Source organism: Cervus elaphus, chromosome 21 (genome assembly GCF_910594005.1).
Source record: "Cervus elaphus chromosome 21, mCerEla1.1, whole genome shotgun sequence".
Lineage (NCBI taxonomy): Eukaryota > Metazoa > Chordata > Mammalia > Artiodactyla > Cervidae > Cervus > Cervus elaphus.
The window spans coordinates 80,913,548-80,926,785 of record NC_057835.1 but is presented as its reverse complement, the minus strand read 5'-3'; the positions used below and the strand labels follow the sequence as shown (position 1 = coordinate 80,926,785).

The following is a 13,238-nucleotide window of genomic DNA, read 5'->3' as shown; positions in this document are numbered from 1 at the left end:
AGAAGTCCATGGTTAGACAGCATCACCAACTCAATGGACATGCGTTTGAGCAAACTCTGGGAGATCGTGGAGACAGAGGAGCCTGATGTACTGCAGTCCGTGGGGTCGCAAAGAATTGGACATGATTTAGTGACTGAAAAACAACAATAACAATATTCTTGTCTCCTTTGTTGTAAATTAATTGGCCATATTTCTGAGCTCCAGGACATCCTTAACAATCAAGAAAGAATATCTGCGATTGTCAAAATAAAAGTTATATTAACACACATAGCATCTAATGGCTAGTCTTTGTGTATGGAATATTTTATTTGAGCTATGATGCCTTTATACAGTGCACACAATCAAATTGAATTGCATTCATTAAAATTTTTAAAGTAACAGAAGACCATTTTTCTGCCCTTTCATCATTTTAATTTTGTATAAAACATATACACATAGCAGGACATATGGAGCCCGCTCAAGGTCTGATTTTATACAGTGATATATAGATACTGGTACGTAGGGGTGGAGGGTTTAAGGGGGAGGGAGGATGAAGGTAGGAAGAAACACAGCAGAATAAAGTATGTGAAATAGGCAGACATCTCTTGAGGTAGCTTCTCAGATCCCAACATTTCCCCCTTGTCTGAAGTTTGTCCCTCTTCTACATGGATGGGTCCTCGTGGCCATGTTCATAATATGTTACTCTTATTACAAAAGTTTTTTTTTGTCATAGTTGATTGTATCTGAACAGGATTTTTGATCCAGTTATGTCCAAATGATGCTCTTTTCTACTCTCTTGTGGGAACGTGAGCATACAGACTGGAAGTCACAGGAGCTAAAGTCAGCTAAAGGAAATTTTGTGTGACGGTCCATCAAGTCCCACAGCTGAGGTCCTTGGAATTGGTCTGGTTCTTCCCCATTACCCACTTTTTTTGGAGTTCATGAGTACCTTAATGTTCTTCCAGTATTTGCTTTTTACTTAAATCTAGCCAGAGTTGGTTATTTTGCTTATAACTGAGAGTACAACTAATAGGCACATTGAAATGAGACAAACTGAATGCACAAAGTGAAAGTTGATAAAATACAAACAATCCCTTATCGATGGTTTGAAATAACTGAAATAACATAAAATGACTCTTCTCCAGTTATTGTTGTTCAGTCACCCAGTTGTGTCTGACTGCTTGTGACTTCTTGGACCGCAGCACGCCAGGCCTCCCTGTCCCTCACCATCTCCTGGAGTTTGCCCAAGTTCATGTTCATTGTGTCAGTGATGCCGTCCAGCCATCTCATCCTCTGACGCCCTTTCCTTCTGCCCTCAAGCTTTCCCAGAATCAGGGACTTTTCCAGTGAGTCGTCTGTTCACATCAGATGACCAAAATCCTGGAGCTTCAGCTTCAGTATCAGTCCTTCAGTATCAGTCCAGTGAATATTCAGGGTTGACCTCCCTTAAGATTGACTGGCTTGATCTCTTTGCTGTTCAGGGGACTTTGAGGAGTCTTCTCCAGCATCACAGTTCAAAGGCATCAATTCTTTGGTTTTCTGCCTTCTTTATGTTCCAGCTGTCAACCGTACGTGACCACTGGGGAGACCATATCCTTGACTATACGGACCTTTGTTGGCAGAGTAATGTCTCTTCTTTTCCACACACTGTCTGGGTTTGTCATCACTTTCCTGCCAAGAAGCAATTGTCTTCTGGTTTCATGGCTGCAGTCATTACTTTGGTAGAATTTCATGGATTCCTTGTTTTCCATAGGCTGCTGCTGCTGCTACTGCTAAGTCACTTCAGTCATGTCCGACCCTGTGCGACCCCACAGATGGCAGCCCACCAGACTCCGGCGTCCCTGGGATTCTCCAGGCAAGAACACTGGAGTGGGTTGCCATTGCCTTCTCCATTTCCATAGGCAGTGTTTCTATAATCTTAATAGTCAGGATCTGAGCTCCACCTGCCCTCTGTTTTCTCCCTGTCATGAAATTTTAAGAGTTCATAAAAAGAACTGTAGACAGTCTGTTCTTAGAGTGACAGGAGGTGGCCAAAGCAGCAATGGAGCAGCATGATAGCCAACTTTCTTACAACAGATTTGTGACCCGTGGAGTGTCCTAACCCCGGGTAGGAATTACACAACTTTCTTACAGTGGGTTTGTGACCCTGGAGTGTCCTAACCTGGGTAGGAATTACACAACTTTCTTACAATGGATTTGTGACCCGTGGAGTGTCCTAACCCCGGGTAGGAATTACACAACTTTCTTACAGTGGGTTTGTGACCCTGGAGTGTCCTAACCCCGGGTAGGAATCACACAACTTTCTTACAACGGATTTGTGACCCGTGGAGTGTCTTAACCCCGGGTAGGAATTACACGGCATTTATAATGGCACAGAGAAGAGCCTTTCATACTACTAGCATGAATTTGTGATTTTCTACTCCTATTACTTAAGGAAGACTTTGAAAGCATGTGTGGAAATCCTACTGGAAATATAACAAAGAGACCAAATTGCTTCACAAAATCGCAGTTAGTCTTTGAACTGAAAGGGACCATAATGATCTTGAAGATAAGTCTCCATTTTAGAACTGAGACTCTAAAATGACTCTAAAATGACCCTTTCATTTCCTCAAAAGCTGAGGAAAACAGAAGCTAAAAGATCTGCTTGTAATCAGTTCCACTGCCCATTAACTCTTGGTTCTCAAGCTGGTAAGCTTCTTACCGGGGATAGTAAGATACCCTTTTCTGAGCACTTTGCACTTGTGTCCTAAATGTCTGTCATCCTTCCAATAGTGTCTTGCCTCTGGTACATTCTCAGTTAACAGGTGATGCCTGGGAAGCCTTCATGGATTTTGGTGCATGAGGAGGACCTACATTGGGCTTAAAGGGTTGCTAGGAATTGAATAAGTGAAGGATTCAGGCAGGGCAAAAAACAAAAATGAAAGTGAAGTTGCTCAGTTGTGTCCGACTCTGTGACCCCCATGGACTGTAACCTGCCAGGCTCCTCCGTCCATGGGATTCTCCAGGCAAGAATACTGGAGTGGGCTGCCATTTGCTTCTGCAGGGGGTCGTCCTGATCCAGGGATGGAACCTGGATCTCCTGCATTATGGGCAGACTCTTTATGGTCTGAGCCACCAGGCAGAGCACACTGGGCAAAGTCAGAAACTCGAGAAAGGGCGTACCTGTGTGGAGTGTGGTGAGACATCGAGGAGACCAGCCTGATTGAACTGAAGGGCCTTTGAATGTGGCTGGAAATAGAGCTATGAGCTCCTCCTCATCCCTCAAGCCATCTCAAACATAACTTTGTTAGTAATACCTTCCTGCTTTCTTCAGATGGAGTTAAAGCAAGCATTATACAAGCCTCTATGAGCCCCTTGTATTTGGTACACAAGTGGAGGCGGTCGTTGCTTGATTTGTGAGGGCTTTCCTGGTGACTCAGACAGTAAAGAGTCCTCCTGCAATGCAGGAGACCCGGGTTTGATCCCTGGGTTGAGAAGATCCCCTGGAGAAGGGAACGGCAACCCACTCCAGTGTTCTTGCCTGGAGAATCCCATGGACAGAGAAGTCTGGCAGGCTTCAGTCCATGGGGCTGCAAAGAGCTGGACACAACTGAGCCACTAACACTTTCACTTTCATTAAATGTATAGCATATGGGCCAGGATTGTGTATTGGACATCCATGTACTGACCTTGTATGGTACCCGAATAAGGCAGGTGGGTATCGTCTCCATAATAAGTACTTTATAAAATACCTGGCTCATCTTTCTTGTGCACATTTCCTATAATATTCTTCTAGACTTATGCATTTTCCACTCCTGGTTTAGAGAATAAAATCTAAATTTTTGAGTAGGTCCATGAGCCCCTTCATGTAATGACTTCTATCTCTTTTACGGTCTATTTCCTCTAGATGAATTAATTGGTTAATTAATTCACCAGCTATTTATTGAGTACCTATCATATGCAATGAGTCTCAAAGTCCAGCTATATCTATAATTATTTTCCCTTCTAAGCTTTCCATTTTTCTGTTTGCTAGCTTTTCTTACAGCTTTTGCCTGGAATTCTACTCCTCTCGTCCCATTTCTGAGACTCAGCTTTAGATGCCATGCTCTCCAAAGGCTGGTCTGATTCCCTCTCCACCATGTTCTCACAGTCCCCTCTTCAAGCTTCTGTTATGGCCTTGCCCCTGTTGAATGTGGTTATCGCTCTATGACTGCCTTTCTGACTAGGACATGTGCTCTTTGAGGCAGAGACCATATCTTTTTCTTCACTGGCTCACAGAACCTCCAGCATATGTTGTGGCTAAATAGAGCTTATGAATGAAAATGGGCGACTACAGTTTTCTTACTGGATCAGCTTGGTAGTTTAATAGAAACAAGCAAACACACATACACACATTCTCAGTGGAACTTGGTTTCAAAGAAACATTAAAAGGAAATTTAGCCCGTGAAACAGAGTGAAACAACTCTGCTTAAAGAGAAAGGACCCCTTCATTTGCACAGAGTAACTTGTAAATCACTGCGTTAGATAGATGATGTCTAAGTCCACTTTAGATCTAATGTTTTATGAGTTTATGAGTATCATTTGAAACCTTAAGGAGATGCTGAAACAAACATCACAGCCTGGTTCAGATCTATAAAGTGCATTAGGCAGAGCAAAAAATCAAATGAAATGTGAAAAAGCTGAACTATTGAAATTAAACAGACTGATGAATCAGGTGTTATTGTTCTTTTAAGTCTTTGTCTTAATTAAGTTTGGGATATGCTGCAATTCCTGGGATAAACATAGAGAAAGAATTCTGAGGTCCTAGTGCCAGGTTTCAACATTCCACTATGCAAGAGATCCTTCCAAAAAAGAAAACAAAATGTATTCAAGGAAAAACTATAGCCTTGGAAGAAGTAGCAAGTCTCTGGTCCATTGACACCAAGATTTCTGCTCATCTTTCAGGTGAGGTATTAACCTCTTCAGTGAGGGCTTAAATTATCTGGGTTACCCATGGTATTTTGTTTGGATTACTTCCAGCTTTTTTTTTTTTTTAATCTGTAATATGTGACAATAATAGTCCTTCCTCATAGGGCTGTTTTGAAAAAAAAAAAAATCGATCTTGCTTGGTAAGTGCTTAGTACAGTACCTGGCAAAATGAACAATAGATATTATTATCTGGGGTCAACTTGGTAGCTCAACTACCTTAAGAAGGTAGACAGCATTGATAGTAATGTATATAGATATTTGTTGAATGAATGACTGAATAGTAGTTAATTATGAGCAGAGATCTGCACTATTTATTTTATGTACATTAACTTATTTAACCCTCAAAATAATCCCATGAGTCAGATAGTGTTGTTATGATTGATTCTTTCCAGACTGAGTTTATAAGAGGCCAAATAGCAGCTCTTTATATATGAAAAGTTATTCTCTGAGAAGTTATCTTTGTATATATAAATACATATATATACTTGAGAAGTTCTCTTGTTTGGAGGAGAAGGAAATGGCAACCCACTCCAGTGTTCTTGCCTGGAGAATCCCATGGACAGAGGAGCCTGGCGGGCTGCAGTCTGTGAGGTCGCAGTCAGACACGACTCGGCGATTAAGCCACAACAGCAGCCTTGATTGGAGAGAATGAAGGACGCAAGCCCGGCTCTGTCTGCCTCGGAAGCCCACGCTCAGACTGCTCCTCCACCATCCTCTCTCTGTCATCTCACGGGCTGAAGCCTCGCCCCTCAGAAGCCATCCTTGGCAAGACAGAGATTGAAAGAGCAGTCTTTAGACTTAGTTCCAGAAATGCTTGGGGTCTCACTTCATTTAGCGCTATGGTAGCAGACCCGAGTGATTTCGTTTCTTTTATCTTTCTCTTTGACTCTTACCCAGTTGTAGTAGAATTCATGCATCCTGGGTGTGGCTCCTAAAGTAATTTGTCTTGGTAGACTGATGTTTTCCCGTGCCTGTCCTGTCCTCACATGCTCTCCTGTTGCTCTCATTTGCTGTTTATATTGGTTCTGAGCCCTAGCTTCTCTCATCTTCCTTGTTGAAAGATTGGATGGACCAGAAGGATTGGGAAGGAATTAAACAGGTAGAGATTGAGTTTGGATAGGAAGTGAGGGAGTATAGTTGGGAAGAGGAGTATCCTAGGCAGAAAAGGTGTAGAGGATTTTATATAGAGATTTTTTTAATAGTGAGAGACAAAGTTGTTTGAATTGAAATAAAGACAGACCTGCAGTTTTAATTTTTATGTGATACTAAATAGCCTTAACTCTGAGGAGCCAGCTCTTCCTCTTCATTTGACAGATCTTTGTTGCCTGCCTACCATATGTTCCAGTTATTGTTCTAAGCCTCTAGGAATTTATCAGTAACAGCATATGCAAAACCACTCTTCTCATGGAGTTCACATTTGGTAAATGTTCACGTGGGGACAGACAATAAACGTAACAAGAAATAAGTGTTAAGAATTTATCTAGGTTTATATTCTTTGAAGACAATAAAGTAAGAGTCACATGATTGGAGTCTCTGGGGCTGGGGAAGGTGAAGCAGTTATCCACTGGGGCATCGAAGCAGACCTCTCTGAATGCGTCTTGATTGCTAGATTTGGATGTCTAGAAGAAAACAGCTTTGCAAACCTGAGGATGTAGGAAGAGCATTCTAGGAAGGCTGACTCACGTGTTCTGTAGGAGGAAAAAGGAAACCACTTAGCCAGAGCACTCTTCTTCCTTTTCCTAGGAACTCTCTGGTTCCAGGAAGTAAGATGCCAGATGTTTCTCCAGTTGCATATGTGATCCATGTGTTTCTGACATTTGAATTTTAACATTAATATCCCAATCTTGCTAGTTTCAAGCTCCCGCTTCATTTTAAGGAATTCTAGTCTCGTGTCAGTTTTCCCTTGTCTGCTCACCCTTAAACTCCCCGAGAGGCGTCTTCTGTGCTTCAGGGACTCTGTTTTGGTCATTGCTCCCTTTGTGGCTGGGTGAGCTGCTGTCCCTGCTTTTGCCACCGGCAGAATCACGCTTGTGTTGACAGCTCCACAGTAGCCTTTCCACGAACAGGGGTGAGATGCTCAGTGTCAATGGAGTCACGCTCTTACACAGACGCCAGTGGAGAACTTCCAGTAGGGCCCCTGGGAGACCCACCGGGCAGCAGCCTGTGCCAGCTGAAATGGAGAACTTTCACGTTTGCTTGAATCCCCAAGTGTTACAGAGTGTGTCGGGCACCCCCTTTGAGTTTTGTTCACTTAGTCCCCTTCTCCCCAGGGAGCACCATCCATGTGGGTGGCTGAGTTTGCCGAAGCTCCTGTAACAGTTCTGCAGTGGGCTTCATCGGATGCCAACTCTCTGAGTGTCTTTCTGTGTCTAGGGAATTCCTGCCATCTGATTCTTGGTGAGAGGTCAGAGCCCACTTCCCAATCTCAAATTCTAGATTACCGTATCCTTGCTTTCTCAGCCTCATTCCAGTTAGCGTACAGAACATGCCCTCAGCATTCCCAGTCAGAGGAGTCTTTTCCCACGCCTGCTGCGTTGATTGAAGTACAGGTCTAATGCTCAGAGGTAGCGGCCTGCTCACAGGACTCATTATGTGGTTTGGCTTTGGGCTTTCCAGGTGGCTCAGTGGCAAAGAATCGTCCTGCCGGGGCAGGAGACACAGGAGATGTGAGTTTGATCCCCGGGTCAGGAACCTTGCCTGCAGTGGGAAATGGCAACCCGCTACAGTATTCTCGCCTGGAGAATCCCATGGACACAGGAGCCTGGCGGGCTACAGTCCAGGAGTCGGGTATGACTGAGCGCCCAAGCACGATTTGTTCCTGCAACCCACTCCGGTGTTCTTGCCTGGAGAATCCCATGGACAGAAGAGCCTGGCAGGCTACGGTCCATAGGGTCACAAAGAGTTGGATACAACTGAGCAACTTAGCATATATGCACGCAATGTCCCCAAGGATTTCAGAGTTCTGTAAGCTAGTCAATATCCTTAAAGTTTTTCTTTTTTTCTTACCAACTTATTGACCATAGACATATATCTTTTGTTACCCAAACATTATTGACTGGAATGTTTCAATATCTGCCTGCATAACAAATCTCCAGCCACAGGTTTTAGTTTCTTCAAAAATCCCCCAGTCAATAATGTGTTAAATTTGACAGAGTCACTTTTGAGCTGCTTGCTACATAAGCAAGTGAAGAGAACGGCAAAGAGAAAGGCCAAGAAAAAAGAATGATTTAAATTGAGGGGAATTGATGCCTTTGAACTGTGGTGCTAGAGAAGACTCTTGAGAGTCCCTTGGACAGCAAGGAGATCAAACCAGTCAGTCCTAAAAGAAATCAGCCCTGAATATTTCTTTTAAAATTAATTAATTTTTTTTAATTGGAGGCTAATTGCTTTACAATATTGTAGTGGATTTTGCCATACATTGACATAAATCAGCCACGGGTGTACATCCTGAACCCCCCTCCCACCTTCCTCCCCTTCCCATCCCTCAGGGTCATCCCAGTGCACCAGCCCTGAGCACCCTGTCTCATGCATGGAACCTGGACTGTCGATCTATTTCACATGTGGTAACATACATGTTTCAATGCTATTCTCTCAAATCATCCCACCCTCGCCTTCTCCTACAGAGTCCAAAAGTCTGTTCTTTACATCTGTGTCTCTTTTGCTGTCTCACATATAGGGTCATCGTTACCATCTTTCTAAATTCCACATACATGCATTAATATACTGTATTGGTGTTTTTCTTTCTGGCTTACTTCACTCTGTATAATAGGCTCCAGTTTCATCCACCTCATTAGAACTGATTCAAATGCATTCTTTTTAATAGCTGAGTAATATTCCATGGTGTATATGTACCACAGCTTTCTTATCCATTCATCTGCCAATGGACATCTAGGTTGCTACATGTCCTAGCTCTTGTAAACAGTGCTGCGATGAACATTGGGGTACACGTGTCTCTTTCAATTCTGAAGAACTGATGTTTTTCAATTGTGCTGGGGAGGACTCTTAAGAGTCCCTTGGACTGCAAGGAGATCCAACCAGTCCATCCTAAAGGAAATCAGTCCTGAGTATTCATTGGAAGGACTGATGCTGAAGCTGAAGCTCCAGTACTTCGGCCACCTGATGGGAAGAGCTGACTCATTTGAAAAGACCCTGATGCTGGGAAGGATTGATGGCAGGAGGCGAAGGGGATGACAGAGGATGAGATGGTTGGATGTCATCACTGGCTCAATGGACATGAGTTTGAGCAAGCTCCAGGAAACAGTGGAGGACAGGGAAGCCTGGCGTGCTGCGGTCCATGGGGCCACAGAGTCGGACACGACTGAGCACCTGAACAACGGCAACAACAGCTTGAGGGGAAATACTCTCTTCTTCTCTGCAGTTGTCCATGAACAAGGGAGTGCAGAGTCCTGACCACCATTACCCGTCATCTTGCAGCCGCGAGGGAGTCACCTTGGGATGGAGCCGGTGTGGGGATGGCAGGGTGGTGAAGCAGGGTGAGCATCCTGATGACGTCACAGCACCTTTGCATTTGCTGTTCCTGGAGTCCGCACTGTTTCTGGTTTTGAAGTGGTCTGAGGTAATAAATTTCCTTATTGATTAAGCAAGATTAATTGGGTTTAATTAAGCAAGATTCATCGTGTTTGCTGAGTGATGAGAAGTGTTTGTCTGTTGTTAACAGCCCAGTTGGAAAAAATGGTAAAGCTGACCCTCACCCCCAGGTTTTTCTTTTCTAGAAGTGAACAAAAAAGGGGGGAACATTCCACTTGGGCTGAGTCCTTGAAGCTGGTTGAATTTCTACTTGAATGTTCCATCAACACTTTAAGACCAGTATCTCCCTCTTCTCTACTTTCTTTGGTGACAGTATTTTTGCCAGCCAGATAACTTGAAGCAAAAACTTAAAAATTGTCCCAAATTTTCATTTCTCCGTTCCTTCCACCCTGTCAGAAATAGTCTGTTAGTTGTTTTTAAAAATATCTTTCAAAACTGTTTTCTCTTCACTTATCACTACAAATACCTTCCTCTGGGCATCCATATATATTTCCCTGGACTGAGACAATTGACTTCACACTGGTATTTTTGACACCAGACTTTCATTCTCTTCTTTTGCTACTAGAGTTAGAATTTCGGAACATAGATCTAGATGCATCCTATTTCACCTGTTCAGGTTCTTTTATTATCACTCATTGTTTAAGAGATAAAATGCAAAATTCTTTTGCTTGACAGCTGGCACCTAAGACTTTGTGATCTGGCTGCTGCCTGCCTCTCTAATCTCCTTATTCCTGATTTTCTTTTTCTCTCTTTTTAGCCCAAATATTGGATGAAGCACTTGTTATAAATGTGACATGTCTCCCCTGCTTGGTCTGTGCTGTTTCTTCTCTCTCTTTGAAAGAGCCTGTTCATAAAGCTCACATTTTAAGTCCTTTGTGTGTGTTTTCATAAGTTTTCCATGCTTGGTTGGCATTTCTTCCATATGTCCCTTGTGTAGATTTCAGCCTTGACCACACTGTACTGAGATTGTCTTCATATTTGTCTCCCCTTCATTCAGTCAGCCCAGATTTCCAAAGTACTTTGTGTGTGAGAAGCACAATGCTGAGTGCTAGCCATTTAAAAATAAACACTTAATATTTACCAACTTGGTTTAGCAGTTAAACAGAGATAGGCACTTGAATAAATAAATATGAACGTGTTCAGATGGTAGGATGGATCTCTCAACAGGGTACCTGGTCAGCATAAGGAAGAAAGAGGCACTGTTACTAGGAGTTGGGGCTTACGTGTTAGGTCATGGATAGTGATAGTCAAGTTACATGTGCTGTCCCGTTTATTCTTCTTCACCAATAGATATTTAACGAACACTTATGGTTACCATGCTCTGGACCAAGAGATACAGTGGTAATTAGAATTAGTAATTGCCCTCATGGCATCTACAGTATAGTTCAAAGGCGGCAGACCAAACAGGCTATCACAATACAGCGTCCCAAGCGCCATAACTGGGTAGAGGGTTCATACAGAGGAGGTGGGCCAACCCAGGCTGCAGGGCGGGCCATCAGTGAGGACTTCCTGGAGGAAATAGCACCTGTTAGTAAGGTCAGACCTGAATGATTATTAAAAGTTAGGCAGGAGAAGGGGATGGGGATTGGAAATGAGGGAAGAAGACATTCTAGGTAGGATAGTACGTTCTAAGGTCTGATAGTGAAAAACAGCATGGTAGAGTTGTGTCTTAGGGGCAAAACATTATGAGTGTATGAATGTGTACAATTTTCTGTGCACCCTAGACCTTAGAGGAGTCAACCTTGCTTCTTAGGTCTTAGGTCTAATAGCCTGATTTTTCAAAAATAATTAAAGCAACCAAGAGGGTAGTTGTGCCTGCCTTTCCCAGGAAGTTTCACGTGTGCGTCCTTTCTGAGGATCTGAGAGAATTCTAGGGGTCTGAACTGCTGGGTTGTCTGGCTGTCCTCGGCCATCCTAGGGTGGATTACCTTAGCTAGTGGGCTTGAGTGGAAGAATGGGGACCAAGAGTGCTGCCTGGTGGGGGTGGGATGGGATGGAGGGGGAGCCCCCTGACTGTAAGAGAGCCACGAGGGGAAAAAGATCTTTGCCAGCTTCAGAGGTCATGGAAAACCTCCAGGGGAAGGAAAGGTGCATAAAGGTAATGCCTAGGTAGCATTCTGAAATTCTGTGTGAAAGTCCTGGGTCACCTCTTTAAGAACGTCACAGTTAAGATCTATGCTGTCCTTCAGGCTTCTGGACTTAAGGCTCATGTTTCTGTGGCTGGGACACCACACAGAGATTGGACTGGCAATTCTTTGGATTTCAGAAGGAAATGCAGGAAGAGAAAGTTCAGAGAACAAAAATCTCAAAGCATAGAGTCAGGGAAGGTTCATGATGAGGCCAAGAAGGTGGAGGACCAGGTCACAGAGGGCCCTGAAAGCAAGGCTGAGAAAGGCCCCAGGGTCACATTTGCATTTCAGACAGATTCCTCTGTCTCTGGCATCTGGAAGAAGCAGAGAGGTGAGACCCAGGCAGGGAGGTGACCTGCTCGGGTACAGAGCAGTCCTTTGAAGGCAAGGGTTATTATTTACCTTGATTTTCCAGGAGAAGAAGCAGAGCTCAGGGAGGTGTTGGGCAGTAAACAGGATTGAGACTCTGGACTATCGGACTCCAAAGTCCACACCTCTTCTTGGTAGATCACTCTGCCCCCGTGTACTCGGCTGTACTCCTCTTTGAAGGAAGAAGCTGCGTCTTTTATTTATGGGTTCAGTGCCTGACCTGGTTATCTATCAGTGAGTGACTAAACATGGCAAAACTTAGTGGCTTAAAGCGATAGCATTCATTTTGCTCATGCCTCTGCAAAGGGAGCAGGCATGGCTTGGGAAAGACCAGTTGGCTCTGCTCTCCTGAGCGACGCCTAGGGCGGCTTGAAGGTGGGACTGGGTGACCCGTGGGCTCCTTCACACACGTCTGCCAGCTGATGCTCACTGTTGCCTGGAACCTTAGTTGGGACTCTTGCCACGGACACCTCCACCTGGACTTTCCTTGTGTCTTATTCCTTGTTGTCTTACAATATGGCATCTGGGTTCCCAGGGTAAGCATCCTAAGAAAGAGTGGACCATGCTGAGGTTGTATAGCTTTTTTAAACCAACCTTGCATTTCTGCTTGTTGGGAACACCTTATTAAGGCTTGCTCATACCTAAAGGAAAGTAAATCAGAATTTTGATGGGAGAAGTGTCAAGGAATTTGCTGATGTGATTTAAATTAACTACAGTGCCTAATTTTGTAGCTAATACTTAAGTACTTAGACTTAGAAAGTGCTCTTTTATGCTTTTTACTTGGGTTGAGTATTTGATTCTCATGATAACCTTGTATTGGTGAGTGGTGGTTTAGTAGCTAAGTCGTGTCTGACTCTTGCAACTCGATAGGTCGTAGCCTGCCAAGCTCCTCTGTCCATAGAATTCCTGTCCAGGCAGGAATACTGAAGTGGTTTGCCATTTCCTTCTCCAGAGGATCTATGCAACTTAGGGATCAAATCCGGGTCTCCTGCAGTGCTTGCATATTCTTTACTGACTCAGCTACAAGGGAACTTACGTAGCTTGTATTACCGGACCCGTTTCATATGTGAGTAAACACAGCTACAATAAGTTAAGTGTTTCTAAGACACAGATAGTAAGGTGGGGGAGACTACTAGTGGAACCCAGACAGTTTGGCTCCAGGGTCTATGTTCTGAACCATTCTGTTATGTTGACTATTTCAGAGTCTGGAATGTAGTTAGAACCAATATATAATAGTTGTATGGATTAGTGTTTTGTATTGATAAT

At 43.7% G+C, this 13,238-nt stretch overlaps 1 long non-coding RNA gene across 1 annotated transcript; it reads right to left on the bottom strand.

Annotated features, from left to right (window-relative positions):
• Nucleotides 1-6,388: 6,388 nt before the first annotated feature.
• LOC122679299 lies at nucleotides 6,389-12,260 on the bottom strand. The gene is made up of 3 exons (XR_006336360.1): nucleotides 12,006-12,260; nucleotides 6,842-7,566; nucleotides 6,389-6,614 (listed from the first exon to the last, which is right to left on the bottom strand). It is a non-coding gene; the product is annotated as an uncharacterized LOC122679299 (long non-coding RNA).
• Nucleotides 12,261-13,238: the final 978 nt, after the last annotated feature.